Source organism: Pseudonaja textilis, chromosome 2 (genome assembly GCF_049901715.1).
Source record: "Pseudonaja textilis isolate UNSWEBS1 chromosome 2, rPseTex1.2, whole genome shotgun sequence".
NCBI classification, from domain to species: domain Eukaryota; kingdom Metazoa; phylum Chordata; class Lepidosauria; order Squamata; family Elapidae; genus Pseudonaja; species Pseudonaja textilis.
This window is the reverse complement of record NC_141991.1, coordinates 106,533,404-106,545,642: the sequence shown is the minus strand read 5'-3', so window position 1 is coordinate 106,545,642 and position 12,239 is coordinate 106,533,404. Positions and strand designations below refer to the sequence as shown.

The 12,239-nt window shown below is 40.3% G+C and overlaps 1 long non-coding RNA gene across 1 annotated transcript in view; it reads left to right on the top strand.

Moving 5' to 3' along the window:
- The window catches only part of LOC148126996 (uncharacterized), a 42,594-nt gene extending 36,064 nt beyond the window's left edge, over window positions 1–6,530 (top strand). Inside the window, exon 2 of the long non-coding RNA XR_015741445.1 lies at window positions 5,988–6,530. This is a non-coding gene — a long non-coding RNA (uncharacterized LOC148126996). The remainder of the gene's footprint in view (window positions 1–5,987) is intronic.
- The last annotated feature ends 5,709 nt before the right edge of the window (window positions 6,531–12,239 follow it).

Genomic DNA, 12,239 nt, shown 5'->3' with positions numbered 1-12,239 from the left:
TTCCGACCTCGCTGCGTACCTGAGTCCTGGAGCGTTGCACAAGGGACACCCGGCATCGTGAGAATGAAGGCATTAGCACGCAGCTACGTATGGTGGCCGGGTCTAGACGAGGACATTGTCAATTGGGTAAGTTCCTGCAGCATTTGCCAGGAATCCCGTCCTGCTCCCCATCGCCACCCCTACCAGATGGGAGAGCGCCAGCGCCCTGGTCTAGAATCCATATCGATCTGGCCGGCCCTGTGCATGGAAAGATGTTCCTAGTGGTCGTGGACGCTTATTCCAAATGGATAGACGTGGCACAGCTATCCACGACCACCACACTAGCAATCACCAACGTGTTAACGCGCCTGTTCGTTACACATGGACTACCCGACTCCATGGTCTCCGATAATGGCCCACAGTTCGCATCAGTAGAATTCAGCCGTTTGCAGCCAACCTGGGCATTCGCCACATTTTCACAGCCCCTTTTCACCCTGCCAGTAATGGGTTGGCTGAAAGGGCCGTCAGGACCACCAAAGAGGCCCTCGCTAGGTTTGGCAGAGATGACTGGCACCACAAACTCTCACGGTTCCTGATGAGCCAGATTCAACCCCTGTGCAGTCACCAATAAGTCCCCAGCGGAACTTCTGATGGGCCGGCGCCTGAGGACTGTATTGGACAGACTGCACCCACAATACTGCCCTGACTCCCCCTCGCTTCTACTTCGGGGTTAGACATTTTATGTTACAGGAGCCGATATTCGCAAGGAATTTCGCTGGGGACCCACTTTGGATTCAGGCGAGGTCATCGCCGTCACCGGGCCGAGATCGTATAGAGTCAGGCTGGAGGATGGTCGCGTCTGGAGGAGACACATAGACCAGCTTAGAAGGCGCCTCAGCACCCTTGCCAACAAGAATCCAGAGTCTCCAGTCGAAGGGGTACCGCCTCATCCGCCGCCCAGCCACATCGCACCCAGCGACCAGTCTGCACCAGCGGTCGTTCCGGTCAGCCCAAACTCGGACAACAGCGGCCAGAGAGTTGACCAGCCTGATCCAACCCACGAGCTCGACCCCAGCAACCAACCCGGTGGTTTCCGAGGATGCCCAGTCCAGAGAGAGTGTTGGCGACACTATGCCGGCTCAACCGTCACAGACTGATACCGAACAGACAGACAACGTCCCGGTTGCGCCGTTCCGGGCGCCAACACAACCCCGTCTACCTCAAGGACTATGCATGTTCGCATCTGGGGGAAGGGGTGTTATGTCCTGAGGACTCAAGGAGTTCTCACTCAGGTCCACTCACTTTATGTGGGCGTTATTCCCCCATTCCCATTGGTTGGTTCTCCCCAGCAGCCAGCTATAAAAGCAGGCTGCGGGGTCCAACCGGTTGCTGATTGCTGCGAGCCAGTTCCAGGCGTGGCAAGCACGGTCAGCCCTTTATTGTAAAATAAAGTACTGTTGCACTCATGCTCTGGTTCAGCCTCTCATTGCTCAAACTTAACATCCTGGATAAGTATCGGAGGTGGGGAGGGAGAGGAGAGTTATTCCTCTCTCTCCTACACAAACGTATATGCCAGAAAAGATCAGCCATCTTGCACAAAGCATGTCTTCCCCTCCCTCCCACTCTGTCTTTGGCAAGGGAGTCTCATTGAGATGACAGCTGTGGGAAAAAAGGAAAATGCTTTCAAATGTGGAAGGGCAGAAGCAAGCTGAAAGCACCGCAGATTGTTAAGCTACAGTGTACTTTCTGTGGCTGGGTCTGATTTGGTGTAAAATACGAGAGGATGGTATAGTAAGGCAGACATCTGTTGGCAGAAATGCTTGAAATTATACAACTGACTGCCATAAAAGCAAAGCAAACTAGGTGTCTTTCCTTAGTCGGTGGTTCTATGAGTCCTAATGCACTGCCCAGGTAGGGTCTTTTATTTGGGAATTCTGTTTAGCCCAGAGGGTGAGAGGGTTCATAAGCAGCATTCAGGAGGATTGTACTATATTTTCAAATGTTTGTTATGATAAGTTAAACTCGGATTTTTAAAATGTTGCTAAGCTTGTGAATTACTTTTCCACCTTTTTTCTTAGTAGAAGTATGTGTGTGTGTGGAGGGGGGAGTTTCTGTGAACAACCAACAAGATCAAATAGTGGCTCTTACATTGTTACTTATTTTGAAAGGGTGGCTTAAATTAAAAAGAATAAGGAAAAGAAAAAGAAAACAATTGCAAAAGAAAAAACTGGGAGGGGGAAAGAGCAAAGCAGCACAAAGAGCTTCTCAAGCATGCAGGTATTTATTTGGCATCTTCCCCAGTGCTTGGTCTTCTACTACAAGGCGGTCAAACTCCCGGCCTGCTGGCTGGATGTGTCACGCACTGGCCCTGCCCATGCCCAGTTTAGCGAAGCGGGGGGGGGGGGGAAGTTCCAATATGTCACATAACACTATCATGACAAGTGAGTTTGACACCCCTGTTCTACTAGGTGCAGAGCTTGTCTCCCAGTTGATGTCAGGCTAATTAAACTCTCCCATGACTATTGTGGTGTGCTTCCTACATACCCTAGCAAAAAGTTCATCCATTTCCTCTGTTCAGTTGGGTGGCCCATAGTATATACCTATGGCAATGTCATCCTTTTTTTCTTTTATATTGATACAAATGCAGTCAAGATGGTTTTCATCATTGTTCTGCTGTTATTTTTATAAAGATGCAGTTGTTTCTTATATATATAGCGCAACTCTACCTCCTCTTTTATTAGGCCTTGTTTCTTTTAAACAGCTTAAATCTCTGTGGCATATAGCAATCTACCCACAATCTTTGGAATATATGTAGACATGTTAATGATGGAAAATATTTTTGCTATTTCAACAGATGCTAAACAGTTGCTGCACTAGCATGATCTTATTTGACATTTAGGTTTAAATTAGTTTTTAATTTATATTTTTTCCAAAATACTGTATATTTAATAAAAGTGATATATTTTCTTACTTGTCCAAACCTAAATATTTCCAGTGAAAATATTTATTTTATTCATGGAGACCATAAAGGTTATTGGGTGGGATAAATTGTGATATAACAATATTTGAAAATCCCTGATTTAATCCTTCACTTTTTTTAATTTTTATTGGTTTTTAAAACAAACATAGACAAACAAAACATAAAAACATCAAGCCATCTATACACACTGTGTGCCAGTTGGTTTATGAATTGTTTTGTGTTTCCATTTCATAGTCTTCAATTACAATTACATTGTATATATTCTCATATTTTCAATCAAGTATTAAATACATTAAGATCATTGTTAATCATTTGACTATACTTTTATTCATTCATGTTTTATGAAATAATCATATTTAACTTAAATTGTTTCATGACAGTTCATATTATCATTTCAAATCTATCCTACAATCATTTTGTAATAATAAAAAAAGAATACTTCTTTATATATTTATTATTTTCTAAGAAACTACATATTTCATTACTATGTTTTATTGTCTAACCATTGATAGAATAGATCCCAAATTTTATAAAACTGTTTATCATCTTGTTCTCTGATTTCAAATGTCAATCTACTCATTTCAGCACATTCCAATATTTTCTTAATGATTTCCTCCTGTGATGGTATTTTCTCATTTTTCCAATTTTTAGCAAATACAATCCTAGCCGCTGTTAATACATTTACAATCAGGTATTTCAATTCTTTACTATATATTTCAGGTAAAATTCCCAATAAAAATATCTCTGGTTTCAGATCTATATGCTTTTTTGTCATTTTTTCCAACCATGTATGGATTTTAGTCCAATATTTTTTAGCATCTGCACAAGTCTACCACATATGGTAATATGAGCCAGGTATCTGATGACATTTCCAACATTTTTCAGATTTGTTCTTGAACATTCTTACTATTCTTGTCAGGGGAATGCCCCCTGTAAAACATCTTATACAAATTTTCTTTATATGCTGTTGACATTGTCATTTTATAATTTTGAGACCACCATTTTTGCCATTTCTCTAGATCAATCCCATATCCAAAATTCTTCCCCCAAGCAATCATTGTTTCTTTAACTTGTTCTTCTTCTAGTTTAATTTCTAATAAATATCCATACAATTTTTTAATCACCTTTTCATCAGTACCTGTCAAAATCTTATCTAAATCAGTCAGTTTATCATAGAAACCTTCTGTTTTAGAGTCTTCGTCATACCTTGAATGTATTTGCGCATATGAAAACCAATTCATCTTTATACCTTGTTCCTCTAATTTTTGTATAGATTTAAGTTCACCCTTTTCATTCAATATTTCAACATATCTAACTGTTTGTTCCTTTTTATATATTATAGGATAAGAAAATACTTCAATAGTCGATAGCCAGACTGGAATTTAAAAAAAAAACATTGTCTTTTAGTCTTCTCCAATTTAATCCTTCACTTTTTATCGATGCACAAAACATAGCAGTTTCTCCCAATGTGTTGCTTTTCCAATGCATTGCGTCAAACTCTTGGAATTTTCAATAATGGCCATGCTGACAAGGAATTATGGAAGCGAAGGTTTAATTGGTTTGGAAAGGTCCTCCTCCAGTTCAACATGCCCAATAAGAATAAGGTTTGTATTGCTCTTTCATAACAAACTTTGCCAAACCAGTTCATTCATGCCTCGCCTGTTGCTACCCCTTTAATCAATACCCTCATAAAATATAATCAGTGGATCCATTTTCTTTTGTCAAATGTAAGATGGTGAAAGAAAGAAAAAAAGACGATGCCAATTCCCACTTTTATGTTCTTACTATTCTCACCCCCTCCCAACCTATATTTCTGGGATACAGGCATAGTCCACATTTTATTGTTCTATGGGTGAATCTGAACAAGAAAGGAAGGAAGAGTGATTCTTTCTAAAACACAGTTGTACCTTTATTTATTTCTCTCACTTGCACTTTAGGGGGAGATGTCAGTATTCTTGTTGATTTCATCTGGGAAATAAAAAAAATGATCCACTGGTTCCATTCTTCCTTCACTGAACCTGCCCAATCTTTCACTTTTAATCAGTAAACTTTTTTTTCAAAGGTTCCTTATTTCATGAGCAGAGTAGCCCTGGAGGAAATTACAACAGAGAGCAGCTCTCAGTGATGGGTGGCGGGGAGGCATTCCTGCCATGTGCCCAATAGCCAATTAGAGGGGAGTGATTTGCTTACAATGCTGTGGAACACAACAGATAAACTAAAAAAGGCTTCTGAATTGGATGTCAAAAAGCATAGTGTCGCAGAAAAATAGGGGTGGATCCTACCTTCCCTGTGGATTGAAGGTAAATAGAGGGTGAAATTGTGTGTTGCTACAATTGAAAAAATGATCCACGCTTTCACTGGGGCAACATGGTCATGTGGATCAGTCACTTATCATAATAAATCTATACAGGTAGTCCTCGACTTACAGCAACTCCTTTAGTGACCATTTGAAATTATAATGGCACTGTAAAAGGAGACTTATGACCATTTTTCAGACTTATGAATGTTGTAGCATCCCCATAGTCATGTGATGTACATTTGGATGCTTGGCAACTGTTTCATATTTATGACGGTTGCAGTGTTCTGGGGCCAAGTGATCATTTTTTGTCACCTTCCAACAAGCAAAGTCAATGAGGAAGCTAGATTCACTTAACAACCATGTTACTAATTTAACAACTGCAGTGATTTACTTAACAAATGTGGCAAGAAAAGCTGAAAAGTGGGCAAAACTCACTTAACAAATTTCTCACTTAGCAACATAAATTCTGGGTTCAATTGTGGATGTAAGTGATGGGCTACCAGTAACATCTACCAGATAGATTTTCAGCTACTTAAGTCTTCTTTCCTACTGGACTCCAGGAACTTTTAAATTTACTTCTTGGGGATACTTCAGATGCCCTATATATCTAATCACTATAAAAGACAATTGGATGGACTGCATTCAATATCTTTCTATCTCCAAACACTTAATAGTTTTGCCTTAATATATTAAAATGTTTTTCTTCTGTCTTTAAAAAATAATGTCCAGGCAATGCAACCAGAATCTTAGAAAACAAAGTTAAACAGTGACCCTGAAGGATCCATATCATATTTTGTACAGATGTTTGGTCAACGACGAACAGAATCTTGGATGGCAAGAGAGGCATTCATTCCAAATAATTATTTTCATGAAGTTGATTCTTTAGTGACGTTATGACATACTAATTCACTCACTCACTCATTCATTCATTTATTGGATGCAGCAGGATCTCTGGCAAATGCTTACTGGGAGTCATCCACATGGCTTGAGTTCCAATCAATCCTGGGAGCCTTATTTGGGAAATTACAATTAGGCTTCATACCACACCAAAAGAGAATATTACAAAGATTCCAGAATTTTCTGCAAATGAAACAACTGTACTGCATAATGAAATGCACACCTTGGGACCTCTTGTGGTCTATAGTAATGGCGGCATATACAATGCCTTGATTGCTGCCTTCACATAAATGGTTCATTTTAGATTGCTTCTGGACAGAATCCCATAGTGTTGTACTGTTCCCAGAAGTTAAACAAATTATTTAATTGGATACATTCTGAATCCTATTGATTTGTTTGCTTTCTTTTGTCTTTCCTAATCTTGGACACAAAGATGATTTGTGCACTACTGAGATAAAAGAGTTTGGAATGCTAAAATAGTTGGATTCAACTAGAAATAGTCCAGCTGGCAAAGCAAAATGGCCCCATTTTGGCTATATTGCTGCTGTCCCTGTCACATATTGTTTGAATTGCTGAAGCCCCTCACCAGCTGTAATTGAGCAACCCATCATTTCCAGCCATATAGTGAAAAGTGTGACATAGTAAAGAATACAGTACTTCTGTGCCAATGTGTTAGAATTTAAGGGGTGGGCTGTATCAGTCTTGTCCACATCTGATGGGAGCTGTTCAATACAGAGTGGGGAAGGCTCATGTAGACTACCCCTTCAAAACTGGTTTATTTGTCAAAACTATCAGAGAGGAAAATTGAGGTCTGTGTGTCAACCCTGAAGCTGATCGGCCATTTTGAAGCTTCAGTGTTACCACACTGGAGCTGAGGGATAGGGTGGGTGAAATAGAGATAACTGCAGTTGCGTAGCCAAAACAAAATACTTTCTCCTGGGAACCAAGGCCATTTCCACAGATGGTCGAAAAGAGGAGTGAAGGTTCCAGGCAACCAGGTGGCACCTTGATTGGACCATGTGACTGTTTAAGGAAGGGGGAAAACTTTTACTTTTAATCAGGTGAAAACTATGGGAACATTCAGAGTCGGTTTTCACCAGCCATTATGATATGTCCAGTAAAACTATTATTTGAGGAACCTGCCTGCCTTGGAGTTCTGCTTGCTACGGGGATATTACTTGGAACCCTGACACTGTGTATGAATGAGAAAGCTCCAAAATCTGTAGCCGTTTTGACCAATTGTCCAATAGAGTTCTAATAATTGTTTAAGATCAAAGCTGTGACAGACCAATTCACATTTCTAGTCCTTGGCTTTCTCATCAGGGTCCACAGTCCCAGAATCATCACATTAAAAAAAAAAAAAAAGCTAGCAGAAAAACTGGCAACAAAAAAATACATGTCAAGATTTTGTTGTTGCTTTTCTGGGAAAAGAATTTAAAAGGGTGAATAAAGCACTGAATTATCTTGTTTTTTCCTCTTCCCCCTCTGAACCAAGAGCCTGAACCACTGAGCTCTAGCTGAACATCTAGCTGTTTACCCCTTGCTGTAGGCTATGTAACTGTGATGCTCCAGTGCTTCTGTTTCCCCTGACCCTTCAGTCAGTTTTCGCCTATGTGCACTGATATTGAAGGTGCTGTTGTCATGAGGCCACTGAATTCATCACATGTCACTCATCCCTTGGTCTTGTGTTTCAGGAGATGACTGACAGCAGGAAATGTTCTGAAATGTTGCTTTGTAATTTCCAGGTCCCACACTGACCCACTGACTCAGTTTATATATGCCACCAATAGATAGTTAAACAAACAAACAAACACACACACACACACACACACACACACACACAATTGACTCCCCTTTTCTGTCATAGTCACAAGATCAATGACTGGTGCTGGACTGCAATTTAAGTACAGCAACATCTTGGTACTCATAGTTAATTGATTCCAGGAGGCATGATGAATACCAAAAATGATGAATACCAAACTAATTTTTCCCATAACTAATAATATAGTGAGTCACAAGGCAGTCAACCACAATAAGTTCTAGCTTATGTATCAAATACCAAAAAATGATGAGTATAGGTATAATTTTTTTGTGTCAAAATGCATACCAAATGAGTACCAAATTTGATGAGTTTCAAAACAGTTGAGTACCAAGCTATCATTGTAAAGTAACAAGGTAAGGTTGTTTTGCCTGATTTCATTTCCTATTTTGGCAGGGGCAAAACTACTATCAGCTTGCCTCTCCAATGGATGGGGGTAGTGTCAAAGCAAACCAGGGCTCGGAAAAGCAGCTTTAACTACCTATTGCCTGACTAACAGAGTATAGGCATGGAGGTATTCCGAACCAAGCAATTTCTGAGCATGAATTCAACATTGTTACCAAAGAGTGCTAAGCCCTTGCCCAGAAATGGCCTGGCTGAGAGGTGACAAGAGCAGAGGAGGAGTATGGGCTGGAGCAAGAGGGAGCGGCTGATGGCCTCTCCGTCCTTGACAAAGCTATAAAAGAATGGCAACACTGGGAATTTAATGTTAACTTTGTGACTGGCCACATCCAGAAGTAGCCTTTGGATGGCCGTGGAACTGGAATCAAGTACACAAATAGTGTCCCTACCCCCCATAATAAAAACAGTAAAAAAAAAAGTCTCAGAAAACTCCTCGTAAGCAAAATAGAAAACTGCAATAAAAAGAACAAGTCACACAGAGTTGGCAGGCCCACAGTTGCTGTTTAATTAAACTTCCCATGCAGTTCTTCCAAAAGAACACAAAAAGTCATGTTTACATGGAAGCTGTGTAAGACTTGATGGCTGCCTTGGAAAGCATCAGTCTGACATTAGGCAGGCAGATGCTTCTGTGGAAGCCATGTATGCTTTTTGGATACAGGAAGGTCCCAGATTCGACCCCTGACATCTTCAGTTTAAACAGATCAGATGTAATGTAAAAAGAACAGTGGCATGGTGCTTTGCCTGCTAACTTATCTCTATTGAAGAGAAGGAGGAAGCTCATCCAAACATCTTAATTATTCCTCTATTCTAGTCTGGATTTCAGAAGGGTGCTGCCAAAGCTATCCAACTGTCTTTCCTTTTAACAGACCTGCAGCTCAGGAGCCAGGAGGATGAAAGGAAGAATTCCTCATGAAGAGAAAAGCAACACCAAAAGCAAATGAACAAACCAAGTCAGTTTTGCTGCTATTTCAACTACACCTGAAATAAACAAGTTCAACTTACCAATGCCCCAGATGTCAAGAAATATTTGTATATATTGACCTGTTCCAGAGACAGAATCTTCCTTATATGGAAGCACTTGTAGACATATTTCTACTACTGATCAGTTTGAAGGGGAAAAGTAGGATTAACCCCCAACTGTGAAGCTATTTTCAGTCGTCATGATACTGTAACACCATAAGACTGCTACGTGAGTGTTTTTCTCAGCAAAACTACAGTCTGCAGACAAATTATGATACAAGCAGTAAATATTTGTATTTCTAAACTTAGTTATCTTCCTTCCCTGTCTTTGTTTTAAACAAAATTCTTGAAAATGCAACAGTTGAGTAAGGCTGCTGAAAAAACTTACAGAAATCTTAAACTTAACAAAACTAAGATATTTCTGAATATTAATCTCTCAGTTAGATTACCAATGTTGAAAACACACCCAGATTTAAATAACTTTAAATAACTAGGGGCCATTATTTCCCTATCCAAATAGGCATTTTATTGCATCTACACACAAAACAATACCTGTTTTTTTCTTAGATATCATATTTGTACATTGCTGTTCACCAAAGGGTGTGCAGTATAAGTTTAAGACCTAATAATAAAACAAGGTGATATCCAGGGATACTGTTCATTCAATTAAACAGATACGTGATTCCCTACCTCACCTTCCACGTTTGGAGGAATGGGTGATGTAACGAAGCTGAATTTGGGGTAAAATTTCCATGGAACAAAACTGGGTATATGTGAAGTGGGAAAGACGGATGAAAATAAACATTGAACAGCTCTCTAAATAGAGTTAGAAACAACTGAAATGCATATAATACATCCATAAAATATGTTTCATATAGAAACTTTATTCTGTCTCCAAAGATTCTGCCCCAGGGCTATCAAACTCCCAGCCCATGGGCCGGAAGCATCATGTGCTGGTCATGCCTACACCTGGTTTAGCAAAGTGGAAAAAAGTCCCGATACATCACGTGATGCAGTCATGACAGTGTGAGTTTGATATCCCTGCTGTACACTATGCTTGTTTGATATATGTTTTGATTGTTGGCCAACCTGCAATTTGTAATTTGCCACATACTTTCTAAACATTATTACATTTGCCTCACCAGTGTCACCTGCCAGTAGGTATGCGCTGGACTTCAGCAAAAGGACATTCTTGCGCACAAAGGAGTTCAAGGGGAGGTTAACCTGGCTTGAGAGTCCACCAGGGCAAGGCAGGAGAAGTGTGGAAGAAGACTTCATTTGCTTTAAAACAATAGCCACCCCCGGGGCAACTCAAGTCTAAAAGATGTCTCAGCTGTCTCCAGCTTATCTGATCCCACAACATCTTGGATGAAGACACAAGACAATCCAATTAAAAACTATATGTTCTCTAAAAATTTGAGTACCTAACCTTTAAGCCTTCAGTCACTTGAAAAATGGTGTGAGAATTGCTATAATTTGCCTAGTTTCTATTGTATTTATTCTATATCACATTTGCATAGCCATCCATCTTACCTAATGACTCTGGGGAGCATAGATAACAAAACAAAATGCATAAAAACCATTAAAGCTACAATTTAAAGTAAAAGGCAAGAGAAAAGAAAGGCGACAAAGTATACAGTGAGTGCCTCAGTGACCCACCATTACAAGCACCTAATGGGTTGAGCTCTATGATGGGATTCCCCAAGTTAGTTGGCAAAACCCTGTTTTGAAGGCCTTCAAGGTGAACAGGCTTGGGGCCAACCTCACAGGCTTGGGGCCAACCTCACTTCTGGGGAATGATCTTCCACAGAGTGGGGGCAAAGCTAGAGACAATTCATGCCATGATGACCCTGCTCCCCACTGAGGAATAGATATGACATTGTGTACAACTTCTGTCATTCAGAACTTCTTCACATTCACCAGTTATAACTGGTTAGGTTATAATTAGGTTCCTGCCCATGTGCAGTACAAGCACAGGAGTCTCAGCTGGGGACCTGAGAAGCAAGAGGAAGCCAAACAAAACAATACAATTCCTTCATTTTTAAAACTAAGGACCGTTGGGCTTCAAAAACTTGAGCTTCCAAGTGGCGAGTTCAAAGTGCAGCACCTTTCCCAGCTTAGCATTGTCCAAAAGCAACAAAGGGAACAGGATTTGCATTCGGATAAAGGTGACCAAAGTGCCAATTCAGATGGGAGATGCATGGATGTAAGGGAGATTTAACATCTGAAGAGAGCCATGCACTCCCATGAATGTGAGCATTGGAGTTTTTTGGCTTCTGCAATATTTCCATTGCTTAGGCTACGGGAGCCCATAGGGAACAAAAGGGAGGGGCAAAAACAGGGCAATTCAGAACAGTGAGATGCCAACGGCATTCAGAACAGCGCTTCTGATTGAAAATCCAGGCCTCAAGAGGACATGGGAGCAGCAGCTGTATCAGAAAGCCACTGTGCAAAGAATTCAGACTAGCGGGAGGAGAATATGTGAAGGGTATTTTCAGAACTACAGGAAATGTATAAATGCCATAGTATTTTCTATGTTTTTCTTATCTTTTTCTTTCTCTGTATAAACTCAAAATAATATGGCATGGAGATATCTTCTGTCAGTTGGAAAATACCAGCTATATTTTCATTTCTGAGATATATGCCAACACAGAGAGACACAAACTCATAACCTAAGCATACCAAGTTTCTCTGAATCTATTATTGATATTAGTTTTCCACTCCAAATTCATGGAAGCCTAGCCCTAACCCTAGGAGGATTTTCATCTCAATAGGATTTTCTCATTTATTTATCCAAGAAATGAAAATAAAGGGGGTTAGAAATGTTAAGAGCCTCTTAACCATAGCAAGCTCTCCAAACGCATTGGTGATATTTATTTTCCTCTCTGAATTCATAGACACCT